The sequence below is a fragment of the Pinus tabuliformis genome, chromosome 5_2, assembly GCF_031772625.1.
Source record: "Pinus tabuliformis cultivar Carrire ecotype Pingquan chromosome 5_2, CPIR1, whole genome shotgun sequence".
Classification (NCBI taxonomy): Eukaryota; Viridiplantae; Streptophyta; class Pinopsida; order Pinales; family Pinaceae; genus Pinus; species Pinus tabuliformis.
In genome coordinates, this window is record NC_142306.1 from 763,150,219 (window position 1) to 763,158,570 (window position 8,352).

The 8,352-nt window shown below is 39.3% G+C and overlaps 1 pseudogene; it reads right to left on the reverse strand.

Annotated features, from left to right (window-relative positions):
* Positions 1 to 2,713: 2,713 nt before the first annotated feature.
* LOC149161523 (L-type lectin-domain containing receptor kinase IV.4 pseudogene) lies at positions 2,714 to 3,582 on the reverse strand (annotated as a pseudogene).
* Between the last annotated feature and the right edge of the window lie 4,770 nt (positions 3,583 to 8,352).

Here is an 8,352-nt window from a genome sequence, read left to right on the forward strand (position 1 = left end):
AAGGTGAAAATCTGTTCAAGTCTGGCCTGACTTATGGTAGATGGGAGAATGCTCAGAAATACGAACCCAGGAGGGGTCTAACAAGCGGAATAAGAGCAGAAAATTACAGAGATCGACGGCATGAAGGGGATCGGATCCAGCCTGCCGTGAACAGAGATAAAATCTTCAGATCTGGACGGGATCTACCAGATCTGGACAAAAAACAAAGGGAAAGAAAAACCCCAAATGTCCTGGAACTTTGGACAGCGAGAGGCCAGCCGAATGGGGCCGCACAAACTTTTCACTGGGCCTTCAAAAACCCTGTCACGGTAGCGAGAAAGGGATCCCCACAGGCTTTCTTCAAGGACTTGATCCCTCAGATCACAGAAGGGTTTTTACAGTTCGAGAAAAACCAACACATAAAAAACCCAGATCTGATCGATGCCCCTGTTTGCCAGGATCTGACAAGTATGGTTTACTCCCAGAAGTCGAGGATTGTCGATTACCCTCAGATCGGCACAAGAGTTTTGAGCGAGGGAGCATTCTTCAGTAAAAACGGAGCCTTCAGTATGGAAAAACGCAGCTTGTTTTTAAGGTATGAAGGAAAAACCCATTTTATAGTTCTGATAATATATGATATAGATCTGAGTATCTACATACCATGGGGCTCTGCCTGGGAGCCATTGTCAAGGGACAGCCAGATCTGGAAATCCTATGGGATGGACATAAAAAAAAAAACAGGGGACTGCCAGGGTAAAGATTGGATCCAGATCTTCATTAAACAAACAGGGGGCAGCCACTGTTGCATGCGACTCAGCAAGAATTCAAACATACAAGAGCTAAAAAACAAAATACAAAACCAACTTGGAATACCGTCAAGACACCAGAACCTGATATGTGCAGGGCGTAGCTTACAGGACCATCTTACTCTACAGGAATATGGGATCTGTCAGGATACAACCATATACCTTAACCTAAGACTGCGTGGAGGCTACAACGGATCCGGCTCAAAGACCTCAGGCACCTTTCGTGATGCAGTAAAGGGGAAAGGAAAAATGCAGGACAAACCAACGTTACCACAAGAACAACCTGGGCCACATATTGTAGAACAAAAACTGGAACATGCAATGCTCCAAGTTACTATACCAGAGGTAACTACAATACACTCTGACTTCACAAAACATGCTGTAATATGTAGATTTAATGGTTTCTGGCCAAAATTAGATGCTTTACATCAATGGATACATTCCCGCTGGACACCAGAATGCAATATATACCTAGTATCAAAAGGTTTTTTCATTGTCCACTTCCACACAGAGGAAGAAAGGGACAGCATCATCAACAAGGGGCCGTGGTTTTGGGGTAGTGCAGGTCTCTTTGTTACCCCTTGGTTTGCTGACTTCGAGCCAAATACTATGAAAATCACAACAACACCTGTTTGGGTGAGGCTTCACAACCTCCCTTTACATCTCTGGCACCCCATAGTATTATATGCCATTGGGAATTCCTTGGGGAAACTCCTAAAAGTTGATACAGACAGATATGACAGAGGGATATACACATTTGCCAGAATTTGCGTTGAAGTGGACTTGAGTCAGGGGCTGCCTGATAAAATATCATTAATCTATAATAACACTGAGAGGATACAGCCCCTAGACTATGAAAACACAGCATTCAGATGCCGCAGCTGCCGGCAAATAGGACACCTTCAAAATTCTTGCCCACTGGCCAGAAAGAATACAAAAGGAAACAAGAAACAGCCAAAAAAGCCAAATGGGTGGCAGAATACAGAACCGCTGGAAGAAGTGGACAATCAGCCAGAGCATAAAGTGAATCAAGAGGAACCGGATATAAACATGGAACAGAATGGCACACGTGAAGAAAAAGTACCAGACCCACAAATGGAGGACCATGTTCAGCAGCAGGAAACGCCACGGCCGGAAGCTAGTGGCAACAAAAGAACCCATGGATCAGAAGGATCAGAATCCGACAAAGAACCACCAGTGAACACGCAAGAATATTCACAGGCCATCATTGTTCCCCCTTCCGACTCGCAGGGCTGGCGTAGGGTGGAGAAGAAGAAGGGCAGAAAAGTATAGGCTTTGATGTAATTGTAAACTTATTCTATTCTTTTTACGAGTGTACTTGTCCTATTCACGGACAGCTATCTGCATATGCTCTAAGCATCTACAAAATGTAATTTATTTCAATATGAATATAAATTACGACTTTTTTCTACGTGAAAAAATACTATCATATTACTAATAATTTAAAAATAGTTTTTATTTAACTTATATTCTTCGTCTATTCATATGTTAATAATTTATCAAATTTATTTGTTCCAAAATCTTTTTATTCTTATAAAAGAAAAGAACACAAACAAACCCAAAAAAAAACTAAAATCAGTATAAAGAAATTTGAAATTAATAAACATTGAACTTATCAGCTTATACACCATTTCAATCTCCACAGAGTTTAAATGTAAAAATTTCAATATCTTTGCTTTATAAGAACATATAGCTTACTTTTTCGCCTTCAAATCCGTGCTAATTTCTAATTTATAGAAAAACCTAATTTTTCTATAAGCCTATTAATGTTGTCCAGCTTTTTCTTTCTATTAAATTCAAACAAAATACACAAAATACAGCGGGCGACCGCATTAATCGGCCTATGGCCTGTGAAGTTTTGGTTTCCCTTACCGTTGCTCGTTTAAAATACAAGACAAAAAGTTATCTATTCAGTAAATAATATTGAATAAGCTTCCACCATATCCATGCCGTCGATCACCGTCCAGAGGTTAAAGATGTCGAAGTGAGCCATCCATTTGACAGGCTTCCGCCCCGAATTTCCCGGATAAACCTCGCCTCCGGATCAGCGGTAGCAAAACACCCATTAACACCAACACTACACTGATCCATCACATTCACCCTATACGAATCCATATGGATGTCAGGGAGAGGAGCTTCACCTTCCAGTATTTGAGACACTTGCCGTATGCTCAGCCTCCTCTCCGCCTCGGCATGGGAGCAAAGCAACCCCAGTTTCAACACCACCTCCATTTCGCCTGTATCGTATTCATTCCCCATCTTCGGATCTGCCGCATCGAGCAGCTTTCCTTGTGCGTACAGCACCGAAACCCAATCCACCAAAACCAGTCGCTCGGCATCCATGGATAGGTCCACGGGCTTCCTCCCGCACGCCACTTCCAACAGTAGAACGCCAAAGCTGAACACGTCCGAGCTAGGCGTGGCCTTTCCCGTCTTTGTCAGCTCCGGCGCTATGTATCCCACCGTTCCCATCACACGAGTAGTTCCAGGATTCTCGCTGTGTTCATACAGCCGGGCGAGCCCGAAGTCCCCCAGCCGCGCGTTGAGCTCCGAATCCAGCAGCACGTTGCTGGACTTGATGTCTCTGTGGATGACCCGCTTCTCCCATTCTTCGTAGAGATAAAGTAGACCTGCCGCCACGCCCTTCAAGATCGCGTATCGCCGAGTCCATGGCAGGATGGTCATCGGGTTCCCGAATATGAGTCTATCCAGGCTGCCGTTGGGCATGTAGTCGTAAACGATGAACAACTGCTTCTGCATTCTGCACCAACCCCGGAGAGGAGAGGGGACCCGGGGAGGAGAGGGGAACGGTCCTCTCCTTCAACACTGCAGTAACTTGGGATATACAACAAAATTCAAATGGAGAAGGCACAAGCAAAACCCCCTGCTTATGGTGCAATGGCAGACCCGTCTCAAGGGAAGATGCTTACTGAATGGTACAACGAATCCAAAGTATGTGATTCCCAACAATAAATTGGAGTTCCGTCGATGGAGTGGGATATGGTCAATTGGATTCAAATCAAGTGGTAGCAAAAGGATCACACTGAAGTGAAATTGGGGCTCGAGGTCTCTTCACGCAATATTTTCAAATATGGAGGAAAGAACTCAAGTTTTTGAAAATGACCTTTATTTTTTTCACCAATGACCTTTATTTTTTTCACCAATGCAGGGTTTTACACGACGAGTTAGGAGTGTTATAACCCCGATCTAGAAAAGTTTATGGCAATCTCGGTTTGGGTTACATTGCTCTCTCTTCCCACATATTTCTAGGATCTAAATATCTAAGAGGGAATTGGAAATTATGTTACTAGTTTTGGGAAAATTGCAAATGCAACCAAGCATAGATGTTATACTTCATACTCAAGGATTTGTGTTTACATGAATATAATGCAACCCTTACTTGAATATATAGAACTTGAATATCACAATGAGGTTTAGCGACAACCATTGGATTATGAGCATGTGTTGTTCCGGTATAGAAGATGCCAAGTAAAGTCAAAACCCAAGATGTAGCAAGGAGGATGCAGAGGATTTTCAAAAAGTCAATTACAAGCAAAAATCCCCCAAAGGTCAACTCGCTCAAGCTATGACAAAGGCAAATTCAACATGAAATCATTATGCAATGCTCTCCACAGATGAGGAGGAGCCAAAACTCCCAAATGATATGATGAATCTAGACCCAAAAGTTGACCCACCTTGGCAAAAGTCACACCCAAGAGAAAGGTCCAAGAGGACCCGTTGGAAAAATCAGATTAGTAGGAAATTTTGCGAGGAGAGAAGGAAAAAATGGACATGGATTAATTACAGGAAAATATCAGTAATGAGGAATAGATACTAACCAAGATGTTGGCAGAATGGAAATACCTAGGTTATAGATTTATCCCCGATAAACAAAAGAGTAAATTTCAAGAGATCTTTCAAAAAATGTAAAGCCAAGGTTGCTTAGGTTGTAGAGATCAAGCGTAGGGACATGTAGATTTAGGTACACAGTCCCAACGAGACCATGGAAAAAACTAGGTTACAAAAAGTAATAGGAAATGTGGAAAGAAGACCATTTAAGAATCGATCCAAATAATCGATGAGAATATCATAAATACCAGGAAAGTGATCATGCTTTTGGAGGTTCCACCCTCCTTAAAAAATATTCTTAAATGAATATCATGACATGGAATGTAAGAGACCTCAACAATAGAAGTAAGAAAAGGTATCTTAAGGAATAAGTAAATAACAAACACCCAAAAATTATAATCTTGCAAGACACTAAAATCTGTGGTGAGAGGGTAAGAGATATTTCAAGTCCCTATGGAAAAACGTATGATGCTATAGATTTAGATGTGAATGGAATCACTAGAGGCATAACCATCCTATTGAATCCCTTAGAAAAATCCTTTATGGACAGGATCAATTATTCAAGGATTCTCTCTAGGAGATTCTGATATATTGGATCTAAGGAGTTTGTGGTATTGATGACAAACTATTGACCTCGTCTATCAGTAGAGAAGGTGGCTTTCTTATCAAACCTCTTGGAAATAATGCAACTACACACTGATGAGCTCTAGATTACATGGGATGAATTTAACCTGATTAAATCATTGGAAGAAAAGAAAGGGGGTCTCAGAAGACTAGATCTAAAGGCTCATCTATTTATAAAATTAATCCATGATCTATGGGTGGTTAATATGGAAACAATCAATGAGATCTTTACATGGAATAATTGTAAAGGAGACATACACCAAATAGTGAGTTTCCTTGATAGGTTCTTAGTTTCAGAAGCTTTGATGGGTAGAGACATCTTTGTGGAGGTTGCACTCTTACCCTATTTAGGGTCTAATCATTGGCCCATTATATTGGAACTAGATTTAAAATTTCCCTTCAAAACCACCTATTTTTCTTTGGGAGTTTTTGGTTGAAGGACCTAGAATTTAGATATAATGCTCAAACTTGGTGGGAGGAGATATATATATATATGGGGAAGAAATCTTATTCATAACTTCCAACTCAAACTAAAAGAATTTAAGAAGAAAATAAAAAATTGGAATAGTAAGGAGTTTGGGCATATATTACTAGATAAACCGGAAATGGAAGCTCAAATGCAACTAGTTCAACAACAAATTATCATAGAGGGTAGAACAGAAGCATTAATCCTAGAGAAGGATAAATTAATCAACAAAATTGAATAGAGACAAAAACAGGAGAAGGATTTATGGAGATAGAAATATAGAGTGCAATGGTTGAGGGAAGGTGAGCGCAACTACAAATTCTTTCACAAGACTATGATCAAGCATCAACATCAAAAAATTATTTTATCTATCAAATCTAAAGAGGGACGATGGATGTTGTAGCATGAGTACATTGAAAATGGAATACTTTCTTATTTCCATGATATGCTTATGAAGCTTACTCCAAATATAAGGGATTCCATTCAAAGAATAATGGTCGATATTCCACACTTAATCCTGTAAGATCAGAATGAATCTTTAATGAGGGAAATAACTTATTCAAAAGTGGAATAGATATTCATGGATATTACACATAATAAAGTGTTAGGGCTAGATGAATTTACTAAATATTTATTTCAGGCCTGTTGGAAATTTATAGGTCTAGAAGTCCATGATTTGGTTGAATACTCTCATCAAACTCAAAAGATATGGTCGAGTCTCGGCGCTATTTTCATTCCTTTGATCCCTAAATCTGGAAAATTGGAAGACCCGAGTGGTTTCCACCCTATAGCTTTGTGCAATTCTATTTAAAAAAGTATTTCTTCTATTATGAATAAATGCCTTAACCATTGTTAAATAACATCATATCCCTAGAACACACAGGGTTCATTGAGGGTCGTCAGATTCTTGATGGCATTGTGACTTCTCATGAGGTTATACACTCTTTGAAGAAATTTAAAAAAATCTATGATGCTAATTAAGTTATACCTTTCTAAAGCTTATGACAAACTTAGTTGGGATTATCTTCTAAGTGCTTGATGCTTTAGGTTTCTCATTTCCCTGAATCCCATTAATGAAATCTATGATACCTTCCCCTTCATATTCCTTCCTTATCAATGGGTTGCCCTATAAGACTTTCATTATGGTTGTCAAAGGCCTAGAGAGATACCTCAAAGCTCCTGGTCATCAAATCTTTCTTGAAGGGATTTGACCTTGTGGTGAGGACTTGCCTATTTCTCACCAACAATTTGTTGATGATGTCTTACTCATTTGTCAAGCCTCCTTTTAAGAAGCTAGATATTTAAAATCCATTTTCTCTGATTTTGTGGAAGTCTTGGGAACTCTAATAAATGGGGAAAAATCAAGTTTTTCTTTCTCAACACTAACCCTATGGTTCAAGGTCATCTTTCCCAGTTCATCACATTCCAAATAAGTAGGCCCCTGGCTAAATACTTATGAGTTCCAAAGGTATCAAACTACTTGAGAATATCTTGATGGAAACATGTGTTATAAAATATCTCCAACATGTTGGAAATATGGGTTTTTAGATCCCTCAGTATGGTTTGTCATTTAGTCTTGTTTAAATTTGTGCTTCAATCTATTCATATGTATCAACTTTTAGTATTAGCAAATCCTAAAGAAATATATAACTCTATTACTACCTTTCTTTGGAACTTTCTATGGAGGTGAGCCAAAAATGTCAAGAAATGGGCATTGGTAGCCTGGAAACACCTCTTCACTCCTAAATTAGTGGGTGGTCTAGGCCTATGGGACCTAGAGATATTAAACAAATCCCTTGGAGTGAAACTCTAGTGGTGATGGCTCCATGGGGGAACAAATATACGAAAACAAATATGGAATAGAAAATATGAGAATTTTCACTCTCTTTATGAGAATTTGATAACTGAGAGACATCCTCTAGACTCCTGTATATGGAATCTTTCTCAAAATAACTGGAGCCTGATCTAGGTTCACGCTTTTTGGGAGGTAAGAAATGGGAGCATTGCTAGTTTTTGGTTAGATTCCAAGCAAAATATGTCAAGAATAAGTGTATGGAATGATGTGAGAGAGCTAAAGTTGTTCACCATAGAGAAATGGTGTTATAAGGTTGTTGATCTTTGGAATGTGGATATTGAATATACTCAATTGTAACCTTGGCAAAAATAGGAATATTGAATGAATACTCCCTCTTAGATCCAAGGGCAGACCCTTGATCAGGAGCTACAAAATCAAAAAATCCTTAATGATAGAGATCCAAACACTGTACGTTTAGGCTGTTAATCAAGCAACATGTTTTCCTTGATGGAAGCTTACACTTTGCTTGTTGGACATAAGAGTTTTCCTCGTGAGCATCTTTGGAAAATAATATGGACCAATTAATTGTTGGCCAAGGTTGGACAATTTTTTTGGATGATGGGATGAAGAAATATTTTGAAATGGGATCACATCCAAAAAAAAGGATTTCAATATCTATCTTTCTACCCCATGTGTAAGCAACGAGAAGAAATAATGGAGTGTTCATTAAATAAGTGCTAGTTCTCCAACTTAATATGGTAGAGGGTTTTGGGTCTTTTTGGCCACTCAAAAAAATATCATCATAACATGAT